Raw genomic sequence first — 23,787 nt, 5'->3', positions numbered from 1 at the left:
TGTTACAGTTAGTGATTCTGCCAGTGTTCTCAAAAAAATGTCACTTTAATACTTGGCAAAATTAAGCAAGAAATACACTTGGAGACAAATAATGATGGTATGATATAATAGAAATACACATCAAACAAAACAATATAAGTCTGATTAAGAACAATTAAAGAACAAATCAAGATTATTGGCTTACAGATGTAGAAAACAAGGAAGAATGAAGTATCTGGATAAAAATATTGAACTTTTTGCATTGTAAGAATTGGATTCCGAAGGTATAAGTAACCTGGGTGGAAAGACAATAGTGCAAACAGTTTACACTCAATTCCCAGTGTTCCTTTTTTTTCCCCCCACATCATTTATCATCCCATTAGTCTTCAAGGTATTTGAGATTCTAGAGTCTTTTTTTCCATACTCAGCATTATTGACTGATTGGCTAAATGTTCTAGTTCTATGGCTCACTAGTATAGGTGTAGTTTTATAGTTTTTCACAATCTTGTTCTCTGTACAAAAGTTTTCTCAGTGTTCCTCCTAAAATGTGATATTTAACTATAAACATAAATTATGGGAGGAAACAAGAAGTCTTTGAACTCAGACTTATAGATTCCCAATATATAAACATTCCCCATTTGTTTTGGTAACAGCAGACTCCAAAAAATTAGCAAAAATAAATGTATTTAGCAACAGCAGCATATTAGTGTATGGAGTACTGAAAGTAGAGAAATGGAAAGAGGCACTGTGGCATCATGGGAAAAGGGATAACTTCATACATACATAATACATACATAGAAAGACCTAGATTTAAGTTTTGCTTTTGATACATACTTAAACTCTGGGCAAACAACTTATTCTCTTAATGTCCCTAGTCACTTGCATGATCTGTCACTGATCAGGTACTGATTCACTTTGCTAGCAAGAAATTCTTCTCCAAGAATTATCTGTATCAATGAATTCGCAAACTCAATTTTTTTAGTACATTACCATGGGTAAATATTAGGGATCCTGATAAAATTAAATGCACAAACCAAATATAAGATAGGTTTGGGAATTAGTTAATGAAGAGTCAAGAGTTTTTAGTCTGAAAATAATGTCTCAGCTTGGTATACACACACATACACACACACACACACACACACAAACACACATTGAAGTAAATGGCATCTGATAAACATTATCTTCTGAGTCTATGAAGTAGTGAAAAGAATTACTTCTTTAAATGGATAAAAAGTGAAAGGAGCATCACAGAAATGAAGTTTAAAATTTTCAATATCAGTAAGTTGTTACATTTCCTCAATGGCTGGTATCATAAGCCTGAAGGACATTCTAGGCAATACAATTTGAGTTTTCACCAAAACAAACATCTGGGAGTAATGTGGCATCCTTGTTATGACCTCATCATGTTGGATTGATACCTAAATTCATATATTTTTCAGTTTTTACCCTCTCAACAACATCAAATGATTGATTTAGTTGCAGGAAACTCAGGGAGCATATTGTGTCAGCTTTAGGACTTCTCTGATATGTCAATAAATAAGCTCGTTTCTAACACTTAGTTGTCATAGTCATGACAATATTCTCTCTATGTTATAATTATTGATTGTTTTCTAGCTTTTGGGTGAAATATTTAGCTAATTTTCATTTTAAGTATTTTTGGTATGAATCAAAATCAAATCTCATTTCTACTTTTTTTCCCAAAAGTAACTATAATACCCTTGAAAGCAGTTACATAATGGCCATTGAAACTATAGGAGGTCATTTCATATTTTATGTTGAAAATTTCCGTACTTTCCCTCTTAAACATTGAAAATAACTAATCTTTGATCATCTTATAAAATATAGCAGAGAATAAACTCCAAGCCTTTCCACATTCCCTTTTTTTTTTTTTGTAGATTGAAAAGGAAAATTGCTTTTAAATTTTCACAGCATTATATTGAAATAAATTGGCTAAAACATTTTCTCTAAAGCTAAAAGGCTTTAAAAGTTATATGAAATATCGTATCCCCCAAGATTATAGTGAGGGAAACATGTGATAGCAAACCATGCAACTACCAATTGAGGCAGCTATTTCAATTCTAAGATGTGGGGGAAGGGTATTATTACATAAGAAAGTTGACACTAGTTTTGCTAATGGGAATAAACTTTTTTTCTGTATCCATATTTCCAAAAAAAAATTCTTAGAAAGTAATTTTGTCTTCCAGTGTTATTTAAGAAGCAGTTCTTTTGGAAAACTCTAGGTCAAAGTATTTCCTTCAGTCAAAAGAATATAGTATTCTGTGGATTACAACAGGGGTTACAAAAATACAAATCAGAAAAGAATTAAGCCCCTGGGCTGCTTTTCCTACTTGATGTCTAAGTGTATAAATCCCATTAATTATAATAAGGTAAGTGTAAAACTGAAAATTCACAGGGACTTTTAATCTTTTTTTTTTTTTTTCCCCCAGATACAAAGCTCATGTATCCTGCCTGATCCTATCCATTGTTTGTGGAAAGATTGGGCTCATAGAAATATGAATTGTATTCTCAAGGAAAATATCTGTTTCATTTTGCTCTGCAAGAGGACAAATTTTAAATACTACTTCAGGTTTGCAGCTTGAAAAAAGAGATATGATTGAGGGCAGAAGTTATCAAGGCTTTAAGGGGCAAAACATTTCTTTAAGAATTTTACCCTGTCACATTTTGAAGAGCTGGATTGCTTATGGTATACAAATGCATTAATTCTTTGAATAATTTGTTAATAAATTAATTCCATAGTAGTTCTATGGTATTATATATGTGCTAGTATATGTAATTGAAAATATTTTATCCTTATATAATGATTTATACAAGAATAAGACAAAATATGATTGATATGTGTTGAGAGCAGAGAATCTTTATGTCCTTTCATATTTAGCCTATGCTTCAAAGGGAGGGCACAAAAAGTTCCTAACTATAGCCTATTGCTAAGGTATCAAGATGATTATTATTTAGGATAAATGTACCATTGAGATATTAGGATAATTATGTAATTTCTACTTTCGGAAACTTACAAAGCTAGATTCTGAGTAATGAAGTTATGAAACAAAAGGAATATTAAAAAATAGAAGAGGAAAAGCAATGTTTTCAGGAAGAAGATAAAATAAATTGAAGAGACCTTGAGGAATGGTGGCAACCATAGAAAACAGAAAAATAGAATTTCTGGTAGGGAGATCTATTCCTAGGTAGGATCAAAATTCAGAGAAGGCATGAACATTTTAAGCCAGCACCATACTAAATCTCAAAGTTAGACTATTAATGTTCATGATAAATAATGCATTTTCACTAGTTTATATAAACTCTAATCTGGTTATACCACAACAAGTATCAAAAGAATCATAAGATCTTAGATTTAGAATTAGAATTAAATAGAGACCATCTAATACAATTCATTCATTTTATAGATGTAAAAACTGAGGTACCAAATTGTTAAGATTTTCTCAAGTTTATATCAGTTACTAATAACAAAATGAGGATTTTTGCCTTGAGGCTATTGAGAACAACAGTAATTATATTAAATATTATATAATATGTTCGATATATAATATTATAAAATTATAATAAAATAAAATATAAAACAAACAAAAAAACAAAAACATAATAAAAATAAACTACTAAGACCATGATGAGGTCAAGAGCTAATATCACACACTATGATCATAGAGAAGAAAAAAACATAGAAGAAATGATATCAAAGTGAAAACAACATGATCTGGCAATGGAATATGTCAAAATATGGGGTCATGGAGAACAAAATGAAAATAATACTGAAGTTTCAAATATAGGTGCAAGGACAATAATCAGAAAGTTCAAAGAGGAAAATGTTTAAGAGGGAAAACTATCTCTTCTTTTCTTTTAGAGATAGCTATATAGCTAGAAACAGCTAAGTAACTTCATGGACTTCTTAAACTGTAGGTAGCAACTTCATATGGAGTCACATAACTGAAGGTGGGACTCATTAAATTATCATTTATTACCATCAGCAATTTTTAAATATTTATATGCCATAGTTTCATATTTCATTGGGGAAAAAGTTTAAGAAGTTTTGGCTTAGTAGATAGAATGCAGGACCTGTAGTCAAGGAAAATCTGAGTTCAAATTCAACTTTAGATATTTGCTAACTGAGCAAATCATTTAATGTCTGTGTACTTTAATCCATTAGAGAAGGCTATTTCAAACTATTCTAATAGTTTTGTCAAGAAAATCCCCTATGAGGTCACAAAGAGTCAAATGCCCCAAATGACTAAACAATAACAAGATTGCACAGTGGATAGATGAACAGGAATCAGGGAGTCAGTTAAAATGGACCTTAGACATTTAAGAGTATGTGAGCCAGGGTAAGTTTTTTAACTTTTGTTATACAGAGCTTATTTATAAGGATAAAAATAATAATTTATAGGAAACTTTGTAAACTTTAAAATATAAACATTGATTATTATTAATTTTTATTGTTATGGGCATGTTGATTCTGAAATATCTACAGGACATACATTTTAAAATGTTCACCAATAGTCAGTGATAGGATCAGAAGATGGAACTCTATATTTATAAAGCTGATATTTGAATTCAAGAGAAGTAATGATATCATCAAAATACAGATTAGAAAAGTAGAAAAGAGCCTTATGAAACACATATGACAAGTGGGCCCCACATAAATAATAAATCATAAAAAGAAGCTGAGAAAGGGTCACAAAGATGGGAATAGAATCAGGAGAGAGTAGAAACAAGCAAATGCTATCCCTCTAAAACTTTTCACATCTGATAATTTGATAAATATACCATTTATGCTTTCATGCAAGTCAATGATAAATATGTTCAAGATCACAGGATCAAATTCAGGTCTCATGATGATTTTGAAATCTGTATATTGATATAAATTAATAAGTGAATTTTAAGCCAGGAACCTAAGGATTGTTTAATTCACTTTATTGTACTATACTCGATTCTACATTTTTCGATCTTGAGTAGAAAGAAAAATGATAGTTTTGGTAAATATTTTACAGAAATCAAAATATATTATGTTTGTAATTTTCTCATAATCAACCAATTTGAAAATATTGATAAAGTTATTAATTCTGACATGGCCTATTATTGACAAATGCATTCTGATTCAATTATCAGTTTTGCCCATTCTGACAAATCATTAATTTACTGCATTTCACAAGTTTAGTATATTTTGTTTATTTTATTTCATTTATTTTATTACTTTTATAATTATATTTTTGACAATACATAAGCATGGGTAATTTTTTACAACATTATCCCTTGTATTCACTTCTTTTCCAAATTTTCCCTTTCCTCCCTTTAGTCCCTCCCCTAGATGACAGGCAATACCATATATGTTAAATGTGTTACAGTCTATCTTAGAAACAATATATGTGTGTAAAACCAAATTTCTTGTTACACAATATGAATTCGATTCCAAAGGTAAAAGTAACCTGGGTAGAAATACAATAGTGCAAACAGTTTACACTCAATTCTTAGTGTTCCTTCTCTGGGTGTACTATTTCTGTCCATCATTGATAAGCTGGAACTAAATTTGATCTTCTCTATGTTGAAGATATCCACTTCCATCAGAATATATCCTCATACAGTATCATTGTTGAAGAGTATAATGATCTCCTAGTTCTGCTCATTTCACTCAGCATCAGCTGATGTAAGTCTCTAAAAGCCTGTCTGTATTCATCCTGTTAGTCATTTCTTACAAAACAATAATATTCCATGATATTCATATACCATAATTTAACCAAACATTCTCCAATTAATAAGCATCCATTCATTTTCCAGTTGCTAGCTACTACAAAAAGAGCTGACACAAACATTTTGGCACATACAGGTCCCTTTCCCTTATTTAGTATTTCTTTGGGATATAAGCCCAGTAGTAGCACTGCTGGATCAAAGGGTATGCACAGTTTGATAACTTTGGGGGCATAGTTCCAAATTGCTCCCCAGAATGGTTGGATTCTTTCACAACTCCATTGTTGTGAATGCAACAATGCATCAGTGTCCCAGTTTTCCCATATCCCCTCAAAATTCATCATTTTTTCCTGTAATCTTAGTCAATTTGACAGGTGTGTAGTGGTTTCTCAGAGTTGTCTTAATTTGCATTTCTCTGATCAATTTGAATTTGGATTTGGAACAGTCTTTCATATGAGTGGAAAGAGTTTCAATTTCATCATATGAAAATTGTTCACATACTTTAACTACTTATGAATTGGAGAATGGTTTGATTTCTTACAAATTAGAATCAGTTCTCTATATATTTTGGAAATGAGGCCTTTATCAGAACCTTTAACTGTAAAAAATATTTTCCCAATTTGTCACTTCCCTTCTAATCTTGTTTGCATTAGTTTTGTTTGTACAAAAGCTTTTTATTTTATGTAATCAAAATCTTCTATTTTATGATCAATAATGATCTCTAGTTCTCCTTTAGTCATGAATTCCTTCCTCCTCCACAAGTCTCAGAGGTAAACTATCTTATGTTCCTCTGATCTATTTATGATCTCATTCTTTATGCCTAAATCATGGACCCACCTAGATGTTATCTTGGTATTTGGTGTTAAGTGTGGATCCATATCTAATTTCTGCCATACTAATTTCCAGTTTTCCCAACAGTTTTTTTTTTTTCAAATAATGAATTCTTATCCCAAAAGTTAGTATCTTTGGTTTTGTCAAACACTAGATTGCTACAGTTGTACAATATTTTGTCCTTTGGATCTAACGTATTCCACTGATCAACTAATCTATTTCTCAGCAAATACCAAATGGTTTTGGTGACTGCTGCTTTATTATATAGTTTTAGATCAAGTGCAGCTAGGCCACCTTCATTTGATTTTTTTTTTCCATTAATTCCCTTGAAATTCTCGACCTTTTGTTCTTCCATATGAATTTTTTTTTTATTTTTTCTAGGTCATTAAAATAGTTTCTGGGGAGTCTGATTGATATAGTACTAAATAAATAGATTAGTTTGGGAGTATTGTCATTTTTATTATATTCACTGAGCCTATGCAAGAGCACTTAATGTCTTTCCAATTATTTAAATCTGACTTTATTTTTGTGGCAAGTTTTTTGTAATTTTGCTCATATAATTCCTGACTTTTCTTTAGTGGGTGGATTCCCAAATATTTTATACTTTTGACAGTTGTTTTGAATGGGATTTCTCTTTGTATCTATTGCTGTTGGATTTTGTTGGTGATGTATAAAGAGACTGAGGATTTATGTGAATTTATTTTGCATGCAGCAACTTTGCTAAAGTTGCGAATTATTTGTGTTTTTTTAATTTTATAATTATAACATTTTTGACAGTTCATATGCAAAGTTAGTTTTTTACAACATTATTCCTTGTACTCCCTTCATATTATTCCTTGTACTCTCTTAATATGTAAGGCATTCCCTTACATATTAAATATGTTATAGTATATCCCAGGTAAAATATATATGTGCAGAACCAAATTTTGTTGTTGTTGTTTCAAAGGAAGAATTGGATTCAGAAGGTAAAAATAATATGGGGAGAAAAACAAAAAATGCTAACAGTTTACACTCATTTCCCAGTATTCCTTTTCTGGATATAGCTAATTCTGTCCATCATTGATCAATTGGAATTGGATTAGCTCTTCTCTATGTTGAAGATATCCACTTTCATCAGAATATATCCTCATACAGTATCATTGTTGAAGAGTATAATGATCTCCTAGTTCTGCTCATTTCACTCAGCATCAGCTGATGTAAGTCTCTAAAAGCCTATCTGTATTCATCCTGTTAGTCATTTCTTACAAAACAATAATATTCCATAACATTCATATACCATAATTTACCCAAACATTCTCCAATTAATGGGCATCTGTTCATTTTCCAGTTTCTAGCCACTACAAAAAGTTGAGTTGTCTTAATTTACATTTCTCTAATCAATAATGATTTGGAACACCCTTTCATATGAGTGGAAATAGTTTCAATTTCATCATCTGAAAATTTTCTGTTCATATATTTTGACCATTTTTCAATTGGAGAATGGCTTGATTTCTTATACATTAAAGTAAATTCTCTGTATATTTTGGAGATGAGGCCTTTAACTGTAAAAATGTTTTCCCAATTTGTTACTTCCCTTCTAATCTTGTTTGCATTAGTTTTGTTTGAACAAAAGCTTTTTAACTTGATGTAATCAAAATTTTCTATTTTGTTATCAATAATGATCTCTAGTTCTTCTTTGGTCACAAATTCCTTGCTCCTCCACAAATCTGAAAGGTAAACTATCCTATGTTCCTCTAATTTATTTATGATCTCATTCTTTATGCCTAAATCATGGACCCATTTTTATCTTATTAGCATGTGGCTCCATGCCTAGTTTCTGCCATACTAATTTCCAATTTTCGCAGCAGTTTTTGTAAAATAAAAGTAAGGATCTTTGGGTTTGTCAAACACTAGATTGCTATTTTTATTCACTATCTTGCCCTGTGAACCTAACCTATCCCACTGTTCAACTATTCTATTTCCTAGCCAATACCAAATGCTGAGGATTTATGTGGATTTATTTTGTATCCTGCAACTTTGCTAAAACTCTGATTTATTTCTAATAGTTTTTTAGCAGAGTCTTTGGGGTTCTCTAAGTATACCATCATGTCATCTGCAAAGAGTGAAAGTTTGATTTCCTCATTACCTACTCTAATTCCTTGAATCTCTTTCTTGGCTCTTATTGCCAAGGGTAGCGTTTCTAGTACAATATTGAATGGTAATGGTGATAGTGGGCAACCTTGTTTCATTCCTGATCTTACTGGGAAAGGTTCCTGTTTATCCACATTACATATGATGTTTACTGATGGTTTTAAATATATACTCATTATTTTAAGGAATAATCCATTTATTCCTATACTCTCAAGTGTTTTTAGTAGGAATGGATGTTGGATTTTATCAAATGCTTTTTTCTGCCTCTATTGAGATGATCATATGGTTTTTCTTAATTTGGTTATAGTGTATTATCCTAGGGATGATTTTCTGTAGTCTTTTTGCTAATATTTTATTTAAGATTTTAGCATCAATATTCATTAGCGAGATTGGTCTATAATTTTCTTTCTCTGTTTTCAGCCTACCTGCATTAGGTATCAGTACCATGTCTGTGTTGTAAAAGGAATTTGGTAAGACTCCTTCAATCACTATTTTATCAAATAGATTATATAGCATTGGAATTAGTTGTTCTTTAAATGTTTGGTAAAATTCACATGTAAATCCATCTGGTCTTGGGAATTTTTTCTTAAGGAGTTGGTTAATAGCTTGTTCTATTTCTTTTTCTGAAATGGGACTATTTAGACTACTTACTTCTTCATCTGTTAATGTGGGCAAGCTATATATTTGAAGGTATACTTCAATTTCATTTAAGTTATCAAATTTATTGGCTTAAAGTTGAGCAAAGTAGCTCCCAAGTATTGTTCTAATTTCTTCTTCATTAGTGGTGAGTTCTCCCTTTTCATTTTTAAGACTAACAATTTGCTTTTCCTTTTTCCTTTTTTTAATCAGATTTACTAAGGGTTTGTTATTTTGTTGGTTTTTTTATAGAACTAACTATTAGGTTTATTAATTAATTCAATAGTTCTTTTTTGTTTTGTTTTGTTTTGTTTTTTACTTTCAATTTTATTAATCTTACCTTTTATTTTTAGAATTTCAAGTTTCATTTTTGTCTGGGGGTTTTTAATTTGCTCCTTTTCTAGCATTTTTAGTTGTAAGCCCAATTCGTTGACCTTCTCTTTATTTTATGCAAGTAGGCCTCTAGAGATATGAAACTTCCCTTTATTACTGCTTTGGCTATATTCCACACATTTTGGTATGATGTCTCATTATTGTCATTTTCTTGGGTGAAGTTATTAACTATATCTATGATTTGCTGTTTTACCCAATCATTCTTTAGTATAAGATTATTTAGTTTCCAATTATTTTTGGTCTATTTTCCCCTGACTTTTTATTAAATGTAATTTTCATTTCATTGTGGTCTGAAAAGGATGCATTTACTATTTCTGCCTTACTGCATTTTATTTTGAGGGTTTTATGTCTTAGTATATGATCACTTTTTGCATAGGTTCCATGAACTGCTGAGAAGAAAGTGTACTCCTTTCTATCTCCATTTAGTTTTCACCAAAGATCTATCATATCAAACATTTCTAGTATTCTATTTACCTCTTTGACTTCTTTCTTATTTATTTTATGGTTTGATTTATCTAATTTTGAGAGTGAAAATTGAGATCTCCCACTATTATAGTTTTGCTGTCTATTTTTCTTGCAGCTCTCTTAATGTCTCTTTTCAGAATTTAGATGCTGCACCACTTGGTGTGTATATGTTTAATATTGATACTGCTTCATTATCTATGCTACCCTTTAGCAGGATATAATGCTCTTCCATATCTCTTTTAATTAGATCAATTTTTGTTTTTGCTTGATCTGAGATGAGGATGGCTACCCCTACTTTTTGGGCTTCACCTGAAGCATAGTATATTCTGCTCCACCCTTTTACTTTTAGTTTGAATGTATCACCCTGTTTCAGGTGTGCTTCCTGTAAACAAAATATAGCAGGATTCTGACTTTTAATCCAGTCTGGTTACTGCTTCCTCTTTATGAGGGAGTTTGCCCCATTCACATTTATGGTTAAAATGACTAAATTCTGTATTGCTTGGCATCCTGTTAACCCCTGCTTATGCCTTTCTCCTTTCCTTCCCTCTTACCCCCTTACCCAGTATTAAACTTGTGAACACCACTTGCTTTTCAGAACCCTCTGTTTTTAGTATCCCTCCCTCACATTAAAGATCTTCTTCCTATTTTATCCCTTTTTCTCATGATTTCTGTATTCCCTTCCCCTTAGCTAACTCCTTCCCTCTCACTTTTCAGTGAAGTAGAAGTTTCACTATAAATCGAATATGTCTATTGATACACACTATGTTCATCCCCCTGCTTTTTTTCTCTCAGATATAATAGGTTACCTTTGCCTCTTCATGAGATGTAGTACCACCAGTTTCTAGGACAAATTATACATGTGTTCTTTACATATCTTTATGGCAGAAATATAGTTCTCAAGATTTCTTTTTACCTATTTAGAAATCTCTTGAGTTCTGTATTTGAAGATCAAACATTTTGTGTATATCTCATTTTTTCATCAAGGATAGATGGAATTCATTTATTTCATTAAATGTCCATCTTCTTCCCTGGAAAACAATGCTCATTTTTGCTGGGTAAGTTATTCTTGGCTCCATACCAAGTTTCTTAGCCTTTCAGAATATCATATTTCAGACCCTTTGTTCTTTTAATGTGGATGTTGCTAGATCCTTATTGTGGCTCCTCTATATCTGAATTGCGTATTTATAAACCACTTTAGCTGTATCCCACAAATTTTGGTATGATGTCTCATCATTGTCATTTTCTTGGGTGGAATTATTAATTATTTCTATAATTTGCTGTTTCACCCAATCATTCCTTAAGATGAGATTATTTAGTTTCGAATTACTTTTTGGTCTATTTACCCCTAACTCCTTGTTGAATGTAGTTTTTATTGCATTGTGATCTGAGAAGAAAGCATCTACTATTTCTGCCTTCCTGCAGAAATTTATGTCCTAATATAGGGTCAATTTTTGTATAGGTTCCATGAACTACTGAGAAGAAAGTATTCTCCTTTCTATCACCATTCAGTTTTCTCCAAAGATATATCATACCTAATTTTTCTAATGTTGTATTTACCTTCCTAATTTATTTCTTATTTGTTTTGTGGTTTGATTTATCTAGTTCTGACAGTGCAAGATTTAGATCTCCCACTATTATAGTTTTCCTATCTATTTCTTCTTGCAACTCTCTTGACTTCTCCTTTAGGAAGTTAGATGCTATATCACTTGGTGCATATGTGCTTATCATTGATATGGCTTCATTGTCTATGCTACCCTTTAGCAAGATATAGTGGCCTGCCTTATCTCTTTTAATTACATCAATTTATGCTTTTGCTTGATCTGAGATAAAGATGGCCACCCCTGCTTTTCTGACTTCACTTAAAGCATAATAGATTCTTCTCCAGCCTTTTACCTTTACTCTGTATGTATCTCCCTGCTTTAAATGTGTTTCTTGTAAACAACATATTGTAGGGTTCTGACTTTTGATCCAGTCTGCTATCTGCCTCCTCTTAATGGGAGAATTCATCCCATTCACATTTAAAGTTAAAATTACTAATTCTTTATTTCCTGCCATCATATTATCCCCAGATTATGTTTTTTTTTTCCCTTGTCCCCCCTGAACCCTTTCCCCAGTATTAAACTTATGGACCCCACTTGTGTCACACAGCTCTCCCTTTTTAGTATCCCTCCCCCCTCCTTTTAAGTCCGTTCCCCTTTCTTGTACCCTTCCCTTATTACTATTTTCCTTTTCCCTTTTCCTCTTCCCCCTTTTAATGAGGTGAGAGAGAATTTTCTAAAAAAAATTAAAATATGTCAATTATTTATTTTTTGAGCCTACTCTGATGAGAGTAAGATTCACACAATGTTCCTCCCCCTCTTTAAATTTCCTCAGATATGATAAATCTTCTTTGTCTCTTCCTGGGATTTAATTTCCCTCTTTTTATCTCCCCTTTCCCCATTTTCTGATACTATTCCCTTTCCCTTTCTATTTCCCCTTTTTTATGTTATATAAGTAAAACCAAATTAAAAATGTGGACTTTCTGTATATCCACAACACAAATACAGTTCTCAAGATTTCATTTGCCTTTTTCTGCTTCTCTTTAGTCTTGTGGTTGGAGATCAAAATTTTTGTTTAGATTTGTTTTTTTTTTTTTCTTAGAAACAAATGGAATTCATGTATTTCATTAAATGTCTATCTTCTCCCATGGAAGATAATGCTAAACTTAGCTGAGTAGTTTATTCTTGGCTGCATTAAAAGTTCTTTTTCCTTTTCGGAATATGAGATTCCAGGCCCTTTGATCCTTTAATGTGGTTGCAGACAGATCTTGAGTGACCTTTATTGTGGCACCTTGATAATTGAATTGTTTTTCCTGGCTGCTTGCAATATTTTTCCTTAGTATGATAATTCTGCAGTTTAGCCACAATATTCCGTAGATTTTTTTGTTTGTTTGTTTGTTTGTTTGTTTTTCTTTTTACCTTTTTCAGAAGGTATTCCATGAATTCTTTCAATATCCATTTTACCTTCTGGTTCTATTACCTCTGGGCAGTTCTCTTTGATGATTTCCTGTAAAATAGAATCTAGGCTCTTTTTTTCATCATAATTTTCAGGAAGTCCAATAATGCTCAGATTATCTCTCCTAGATCTATTTTCTAGATCTGTCATTGTGCCAAGTAGATATTTGACATTTTTCTCCAGTTTTTCATTTTTTTGGTTTTGCTTGACTGATTCTGGGTATTTCAATGAATCATTCATTTCTATTTGTTCATTTTTTAATGAGTTATTTTCTTCATTTGCTTTTTTTACTTCGTGTTGAATATGTCCAATTGAGTTTTTAAATGAGTTATATTACTCTATTGATTTTTTTTTCATTTCACTAATTTTGTTTTTAAGTGAATTATTTTCTTTTTCCAATTTACAAATCCTACTTTCTTGGGAATTCTTTATCTTTTCCAATTCACAAATCCTACTTTCCTGTCATTTTTTAACCTTTTCTAGTTCATAAATTTTGTTTCCCTGCACTTCCTGTGGATTCTTTATCTTCTCCAATTCAAATTTCAGGATGTTGTTACTCTCTATCATAGCTTATCTTTCCTTTCCCCATTTTTCTTCTAACTCTCTTAAATTTTTAATAGTCTCTTCTAGGAGAAAGTTATCTGAGGGGGGCCAGGTATCATTCCCCTTTAGGGTATTATCTGGAGACAATCTGCTGTTAGCTTCCTTGGGGTTGGAAACTTACTCTTTTTTGGTATAGCAGCTGTCAATCATTCTCTTTAATTTTTTTACTCATTTTTAAAAAACCTATGAGGTCTGCCTTTAGGGTGGGGAATTTACTAGCTTCCACGCAGAACAGGGATAGGATGGATTGCAGCTGTCTTTTGAATGGGCTGCAAAGGTAAGAGGGAGCTCTGGGAGAGAGCTTCCCCCCACCGGAAATGACTCAGCAGTGGTTAGCAGGGCTGGGCTGCGTGGAATACCCAGTGAAGAACCTCTGCTGTGTGACCTAGCAACTGCCCCGAGGCTAGAGGCTGAACAGTGAAAGTTTCACAACCCTGGGCCAAAGCCTCCCTTGGGGCTATGGATATTAGCTGCTGACCAGTGAAAAGCCACAGTGCACAGACCAGAAGTGTCTCTGCCCAGGAAGCACAGTTGCTGCTGTTGGAGTTTTGGTGCTGTGTAAGTTCCACTGCTTCAGGCCGAGCCCCGCTCTGTGTGGATTAGAAGCTGCCCTGGACTGTGTACCCAACTGTGCCGGTTCTTAACTGCCCCGAGGAAAAGACCTGGACAGCAGAAGGTAGCTGCACACCAATCTGTATTGAGTCACTTCTGGTTTGGGGTAGTCATAGGTTCTGGTATATTTTTTTAAGTGGCTTTGATTTCTCTGCTGATCTGGTGTTTTGCAAGCAGAATAGAGCTATCAGCCTATGCCAGATTCCTCTGTCTCAGTAGCTTTTCTAACCCCAGAGGCCTCCCCAGCCCATTTGGCACAATATGCTAGCCTTTAGTCTAATCCTGTCTGTGCTGGTCTTTTTCTCCACCCTTCAGGACCGACCTTTTCTGATGAAATTCCAGATTCTCTTCAGCTGGTAAGTTGTGCTTCTAATCTTTGTGGTTTTTACCAGTCCAGTGCTATTTTGGAGGCTGAGTTAAATAGTTGCTATTGAGGGTAAGTGGGAGCTTAGAAATTCGCGTGTATCTTCTCTGCCATCTTGGCTCTACCCTCAGTTTAGTGTATTTTGAACTAGGTAAAGAAGCAGAGCAAAACCTTTCTCTTTAATAAGTTGATTAGAATGGAAGGAAGTGTGATGTTTTTGCCCCAGGGCACTTTTATTAATAACTTGGATGAAAATATGTATATCATGCTTAGAAAATTGAAAACAGATAAAACTGAGTAGTAGTTAACAAATTGGATAATATACTTAGGATTTGAGAACATGTTGATGAACTGGAACATTATATTGAGCCTATGAAAATGAGTACAGAAAAACCCCAAAATGTTCTATAAATGAGTTTAATAAAACATCAGTTATTTGAGGGCAGGATTAAGATTTTGTGAATAAGCAATACTATATGTAAAAAAAAATATCTGGAAGTTTTTAGCATCTTATATGCTTTAAAATGTATTAAGTATACTGTAATTATATAGTTATGATTATAAAGTACATTATATAAAATTATACAATATACAAAAATATAAAGATAATTTATGAGATAGCCTAGATAGCCTAGATTTATTAACCTGCTAAAGGCTAGTTATAGCCTATCTGTATTGTCTTATTCCAATCAAATTGATGCTAGTATCATAAATGCTAAACATGAATCTAATTTCTAAATATGCCTAACCCCTTTTATTCTGGGTCTTTTATATCATAGACTGACTTTTCCTCTATTAAATCACACATTTTAAAGCAGGAAGAAGGGGGCAGCTAGATGTCACAGTGAATAGAGCACCAGCCTTGAATTCAGGAGGGCCCAAGTTCAAATTTGATCTCAGACATTTAACACGTTCTAGCTGTGTGACCCTGGGCAAGTCACTTAACCCCAGCCTAGGAAAATAAATAGATAGATAGATAGATAGATAGATAGATAGATAGATAGATAGATAGATAAAACAGGAAGGAAACTTAAAAATAATGAATTTCCTTTTGAGTATAGGTGACTATATTACCATTCTGGAAAGGTCTAAAAGGAGAGCAAGGATATGAGATCAGGGTAGAGGAGATGCTGATACAAGTGATAGAAAGCAAACCAGATGATTGGGAAAAATGGCAAAATATGTTTGAGAATAGACAAGGTGAAAGGCAAAAGATTAAGATAAAGAGGTGGAAATAAAATGAAGGAAAGCATAGAGTTGGTAGATTTAAATATGAAAAAATATAACACCTTTATTTTGGGGGGGATTTTTTTTTGTTTTCTTTCATAACATGGCTTACATGGAAATATGTTTTGTATGACTACTTATATATAACCTATGTCAATTTTTTTTTGCCTTCTCAATTTCAAGGGTTAGAGGATGGTTGGAAAATAATTTGGAACTCAAATTTTGTAAAAAGTAAGGAATGTTAACATTGTTTTTCCATGTAATTGAGAAAAATAAAATATTGAATAAAATGAATGCATCCATTCATTTCCCAGTTTCTAGCCACTACAAAAAGAGCTGCCACAAACATTTTGGCACATACTAATTTCTGTCATACTAATTTCCAGTTTTCCCAACAGTTTTTTTCAAATAATGAATTTTTATCCCAAATGTTCTTTGGGGTTGTCAAACACTAGATTGCTATAGTTATAGCCTTTTTTATCCTTTGTACCTAATCTGTTCCAGTGATTGACTGGTCTATTTCTTAGCCAATACCAAATGGTTTTGGTGACTGCTGCTATATAATATAGCTTTTGATCAGGTATAACTATTGACCTATTTCTTTTTCTGAAATGGGGCAATTTAAGCAGTTTACGTCCTCCTCTGTTAATCTAGGGAGCCTATATTTTTGGAGGAAGTCATCCATTTCACATAAGTTATCAAATTTATTGGCATAAAGTTGGGGCAAAGTAACTCAATATTTCTCTAATTTCCTCTTCATTGGTGGAAAGATCCCCCTTTTCATTTGTAAGGCTAACAATTTGATTTTCTGCTTTCCTTTTTCTGATCAGATTTATCAAAGGTTTATCTATTTTATTTGCTTTTTCATAAAACCAACTCTTGGTTTTATTCATTAATTCGATAGGTTTTTTTTGTTTGTTTTGTTTTTACTTTCAGTATTATTGATTTCTTCTTTTAATTTTAGTATTTCAAGTTTCCTTTTTGGTTGGGGGGTTTTAATTTGGTCTTTTTCTAGCTTTTTAAGTTGCAGGCCCAATTCATTAATCTTATCTTTCTTTATTTTGTTCAAATAAGCCACTAAAGATATAAAATTTCCCCATTTTACCGCTTTAGCTGCATCCCACAAATTTTGGAGTGATGTCTCATCGTTGTCATTATCTTGGGTAAAATTATTAATTGTTTCTATAATTTGTTGTTTCACCCAGTCATTCTTTAAGATTATTCAGTTTCCAATTACTTTTTGATCTATTTACCCCTAACTTCTTATTGAATGTAGTTTTTATTGCATTGTGATCTGAGAAGAAGGCATTTACTATTTCTGTCTTCCTGCATTTAATTTTGAGATCTTTATGTCCTAACACATGGTCAATTTTTGTATAGGATCCATGAACTACTGAGAATAAAGTATATTCCTTTCTATGACCTTTCAGTTTTCTCCAAAGGTCTATCATACCTAGTTTTTCTAATGTTCTACTTACCTCTTTAATTTCTTTCTTATTTGTTTTGTGGTTTGATTTATTTAATTCTGAGAGTGCAAGGTTGAGATCTCCCACCCTTGTAGTTTTGCTGTCTATTTCTTCTTGCAACTCTCTTAACTTTTCCTTTAGGCAGTTAGATGCTATACCACTTGGTGCGTATATGTTTACTATTGATACTGCTTCATTATTGATGCTACCCTTTAGCAGGATATAATGCCCTTCCTTATCTCTTTTAATTAGATCAATTTCTGCTTTTGCTTGATCTGAGATAAGGATGGTAACCCCTGCTTTTTTGGCTTTGCCTGAAGCATTATAGATTCTGCTCCGACCTTTTACATTTACTCTGTGTGTATCTACCTTCTTTAAGTGTGTTTCATGTAAACAAAGTATTGTAGGGTTCTGACTTTTGATCCAGTCTGCTATTCACCTCCATTTAATGGGAGAGATTATCCCATTCACATTTACAGTTAAAATTACTAATTCTGTATTTCCTGCAATCATATTATCCCCTGATTTTGCTTTTTTTTAATCCCTTGAGCCCCTGAACCCATACCCCAATATTTAATTTATAGACCCCACTTGTAATGCGCAGCCGTCCCTTTTTAGTATCCCTCCCCCCTCTAAATTCCCTCAGATGAGTTAGTGATGCAAAGATTGAATAAAATTTTAATTGAAGAATTTACTGAACTAGCTTTATCACCTATTTTCAGGCAATAGTTATCTTTTCATGAATGGGAGATTGAATTTCCCAGAGACAAATTAAGATTATAAATAAATGTCTGATGTGGTCATGGTCTAGAGCTCCAAGTATATGGTTATATAATAAACATTATTTAATATGACAGTATTCTATCAATGATTGGGTGTTATTAGATGACATATAAGGGCCTATAAACCTCCTAGCTCTGAAGTCTTATATTAATGTAATATATTCCCAGTTTTGCCTTTTAAATTCTGTGTAGACTTTAGAGATTACAAAAGTAGAATGTTCTCAAATTCATAGCCCATTCCTATCATATAGGAAATCTGTGATTGCTTGGCAGAAGCTTTTATCCTTAATACTTTTAACTTCAAAACTGACTGTAAGTATTTCCAATGGAGCCAGTTATTAAATTAATGACTACATTTATCACACTAAAGTGTTTTTTTTTTTTCCAATTAGGCCGAATTCAATTCTGTCTGGGTTTTAAAAACTTCAGTCTCTAAACCACATTTCAAGGTAAAGCTGATGTTTTCAAGGATAGGTGTGAGTGTTACCATTATAGCTGTATAGAGTATATTGTGAGAGAGGGAAAATGTGTATGTGTGTGTGTGTGTGTGTTTGTTTGTGTGTGTGTGTGTGTGTGTGTGTGTGTGTGTGTGTGTGTGTGTGTGTGTGTGTGTGTGTGTTTGTAAAGAGTGGGATATGAGGAACAGGAAGTAGATCTAAGAAGGAAAAATATGAATTTGATTTGATGAAATTCAGGACTGTATTTAGATTAATAAAGATGTATCAATGTACAGACAAGCAGAAAGTCAGGCTATGCTGATTTAATTCGGTTGACTACAATTATATTTTCACTGAAAGTCTTTGTATTAAAACGTTTGAAATCAAAGGAGACAAGCATTTAAAAGGATTCTAATGGTGATGTATGACATTCAATCTGTCACCATATACTAATTATTCTGCTTCAACAGTATCTTCCAACTTGTCCCTGTGTTTTCATGTTTTATTATACCCTTTAATTTCTATAAATATCCCCCTTCATGATTCAAATTGAAGCCTCATTATAACAAAGAAAAATAGCCAATTAAGAGTACTTAGACACAAGAACCATTTGCTTTTTTTTTCTATTCATAGACACTTCCTCAGTCCCTAATTGCCTCTTACCTTGACTATTATAAAGGTGTTTTAATCAGCCTCCCCCCCCTTACAGATTTTCTCCAAACCCAATGCTACTACATGCAACTAGCAAGTATAAATATGCAATTCCTCTGATCAAAATTATTTTGACTACACATTTTCTAAAATATAAAGTTGAAATTATTCAGAAAAATATTTTAAAATTTATATAGACTGACCTGTCAACTCTTCCATCATTATTTGCTGCTATTTCAATTTACAAACTTTATGATTTTGTCTACCACTTGGACTATTTGGTATAACTTGAGTGGTATGGATGTGTACTCAGAACAAAATCCTAAGTCTCTGTCCTCATTCAAGTTATGCCATTGCTTTTTTTTTCTCTTTTAAGCATAATCATAATCTTACTTATGACTCAGCTCAAAAGACTAAAGACTTTATTTAAACTATTAGATGACCTATTTGGTATGCATCCTTTGGTTTTCTCTTTTATAACCAGGCTAACCACTTCTTTAGGACACTAGAGCACCCTGTGAATTGTTTCTTCTCTAGTACAATCAACTCAAACTCCCAGGTTATGTCCCTTCTCCATTTTTATTAGTGGCCAGTAAATAGTGCCACAGTTCTATTTAATCGATTATCATAGGGTAGATTTTACAAAGGGATATTTGTTTCAAACATAAATCAAGAACAAAATATAAACATTTTCCCTAAGACCTCAACAGTCTTCCCCTAAATCACCACATCTGAATAGACTAAGTTCAACAAAACTAAATTCCTTCTTAATGTTTAGGAACCACTTAGCTCATTTCTAATAACAGCATTGATACCAAAAGGGTCTTGAAAATGGATGCTTTCATGTTGGAATTCTGAAAATAATAAAGTCATTTAAGAAACTCCTTGTTGCTCTAGACATCAATACTATTCTAATTGGAAACATGGACTCTGGATGACTGGGATGTCATGGATATGCCAATCTAATTATATCTTAGAAACATCAGTGTTACTCTTACTGCAAATATAAAAATTAGAAAACCAAAATATCAAGGCATGCTCTAAACCTTTAGAATTTCCAAGGTTGTGGACTTCTATGCTCTCTATTGTTTGCTATGGATGAAGGATTCGGAGATGCCCTAAAATTAATCAGGCAAAGAGAAAGTGATTGAAAGTGACAGATTGAAGATTTATGAGTGCTTCCTTTTCACCATTGGTTAGTCAAATGGAAGAAGTTACAGAATCTACATGCATGCCCCACAATCTTTCCAAAGCACATCTGCTCCCTGTTATTACAAATCTGCCAGAAGCAGGAAGCAGCATTTTCACAATAATGTATGTAACAGTGAATGAGCAGTTCACCCTTTTTCCAGTTTGGAGTCTAATCTACTAATGGTAAAAGCCAAATGGTGCAAAGCCAAAAATAGGCTGTCATTTCTTAGAGAAAATTATAAATATTTGGGTTCCAGTTCATTATGCATAAATCGTGGAAAGCCTACTTTCATATAAAGAAAAACTGGAACCTGTTCAGAAGATACTTGTAAGTGTTCTAAGAAATACCCCAGAAGACAATTTACACATTTTACATTGACAGTCCTTGAGAAGTCTCATACAGTAAAGCTTCTATAAATATATCCATACTATTTCCTTCCTCATTCAACCTTATTTATTTCCATCATCAGTATTCTCCATGTCACATTTTAAAAAGGCACATAGAAAAATTAAAGTGTACCAAAGGATAGGTGACCAAAATGGGTTCTAAATATAATACCTCAAAACTTTATCCAAGATATTAATGAAAATATAAAATATACTGGTATAAGGACTAACCTATATTTCAATGTGGTATTCCATTATAGATAGTCCTTAACATTCACATTAGTTCATTAACAAAAACTTTTTGGACACGTTTAGTCAACCATCTCTCCATTTTATTATCCCCCAATCTACCTTTCCCCATCTTATTATTATGAGAGATATTCTGAATATTCTTTCTTAAGCACAAAAAATACCTTACCATGAAATTCTTCTAACTTATTAGTCTAGTAATTCATACTAGAAAGGAAAATGAAATAACCTCATATGAGTTTTTTTTTTAAATTAGTCTATGTTGGCTCCTTAAATATAAGACATCCTTTAATCCATATTTTGTACACCATTTTAACAACTTTTATTTATATTGCATTAATTTTATACATATTTATTGTATTTTCCATTTTGTGGAATCTCCTTGTGAGTAAGAATATTTCATCTTTTGTATTTAGTACCTGGGTTATTATAGTGTCTTAATAATAAATGCATGTTGATTGAATTGATATGAAGTTCTTTCTTCTTGATTCTTATTCTTGGTCCTATGACCACTCTCCTATATTACATAATTTCTCAAGCACTATAATCATAGTTGCCAGTTACCACTCTTTCTCCTACCCCCTTAGTTTTCTATATAACACTCATGTTTTGGGAGAACAGACATTTATCTAATTCTCATTTATCTAGGGTTGTAGTTGTTAACTTTGTTTTTATCTTCAAACTTCTCGTAAATAAAGCTAAGTAAAAATAAATTTCAGTAGTTCTTCCTTCAATACAAGAATTGCTACAAAGAAACAAACAAATAAATGAATTAAAACTGCTAACATCCTTCTATTCACTTAAAAAAAGTTATATATGCCCAAAGTGCTATAAATCTGTGCATACCCTTTGATCCACCATGCTACTACTTGATCTGAATCCCAAAGAAATCATAAAAGGTGGGGAAAGGATCCATATATGTAAAAAAATTTGTAGCAACTTTTTTGTGCTGGCAAAAAATTAACAAATGAACATGTGTCCATCAATTTGGGGATGGCTGAATTAGTTATGGTATATGAAAGTAATGGAATATCATTGTTCTTTAATAAAGAAGAACAAGCTGATTTTTAAAAGTTCTGGAAACATTTATTTGAATTCATGGCTGAACAAAGCAAGCAAAACTAAAACAAACATTGTATACATTGTTAGGATTACTAGGTGAGAACTCAGGTTGTCTGGACAATTACAAGGTGAGAACTCAGGTTGACTTGACAGTTCTCTGGCTCAGACCTGTAAAGGGAGTTTACACCTTAGGAATCCTAGAAGGAGCAAGCTCATTGGTTGAAGTGGTTCTTCCCAGAAGCCCTTGCATTATCCCACGCCCATTCTCTGGGAGGATAAAAGAGGACACCACTCCAGAGATAGAAGTCTCTTCATTACATCAGGCCTGACGGGGCTCTCTGCAGGAAGGGAAGTCACTTCTCTGGACAAGAGTTAACAGCAACTGCCTGGAGACAACGGTTCACTACAGGAAGAAGAATCTGTCCAAGAGATTTGAGTTGACACAGCAGATCTCTTCCCAGAGAGCGATCGGCAGCTTCTGGAGACAACAGCTCGCTACAGTACATGGCAACAGTAAAATTGTGGAATGATTAACTATGAGAGACTTGGTTTTTCTCAACAGTTCAGTGATCCAAGACAATCTTAATGAACTTTGGATGAAAAATGCCATCCACATCCAGAGAGAGAGAGATTGAATGTAAATCAACATATGCTATATTCATTTTCCTTTTCTTCTGATTTATTTTTTGTCTGACGGTTTTTTCCCTTTCTTCTGATTTTTCTTTCCCAATCTAAAAAACTATGTATAAAAAGGAGTGGATGTGTACACCCCAAACATTATTGCTGCATGTAACTAGGGAAAATTTTTAAGAAGATAAATAATTTATGGATAAAACAACTGATATAAACTTGTGATTCCATACATCCTCAAATACATACACACACACACACACACACACACACACACACACACACACACACATCAACAAAAGAAATTCTTTTTCTTGCCCTCAAATTACATCCAAATCAGGCTTTTCTGCTATTGTCTTCCACTTGCATGGCAAATATTAATTCCTACAGGAATCTTCTTTATGGGGCCTTATTATTGTTTATTGATTTTTATTTTATTTTATTTATTTAACATTTTCCCAGTTATATTCAAAACATGTTTTTTAAACATTTATTTTTAAAATGTTTGAGTTCTAGGTTTTCTCCCTTGTCCTCACCCAACATTAAGAAACTATATGTGAAGTTATGCAAAACATTTCCATAAAATTCAAGTTGTGGGGGAAAAAAAATTGATCGCCCACCCTAATGAAAATAAAAACTCTCAAGAAAAACTAAGTTAGAAAAAGAGACAAGACAGACAGAGAAAGAGAATGCTTCTATCTCTATTCAGACACAATCAATTCTTTCTCTTGGTATGGATATGATATTTTCATAAGTCTTTCAGAGGAGCTGTGAATGATTGTACTACTGATAATAGCAAAGTCATTCATAGCTGGTCATCCAGAAACATTGGAATTACTGTGTATGCAGTGCATTTCACTTTGCTTGAGTTCATAGAAGACATTCCAAGTGGTTTCTTTTTTTTTTCCGATAGCATCCTGATTATCATTTCCCAAAGAACAATAATATTCCATCATAAACAAATATCACATTTTGTTTGT

Source organism: Sminthopsis crassicaudata, chromosome 1, assembly GCF_048593235.1.
Source record: "Sminthopsis crassicaudata isolate SCR6 chromosome 1, ASM4859323v1, whole genome shotgun sequence".
NCBI classification, from domain to species: Eukaryota; Metazoa; Chordata; class Mammalia; order Dasyuromorphia; family Dasyuridae; genus Sminthopsis; species Sminthopsis crassicaudata.
This window is presented reverse-complemented; position numbering follows the sequence as displayed.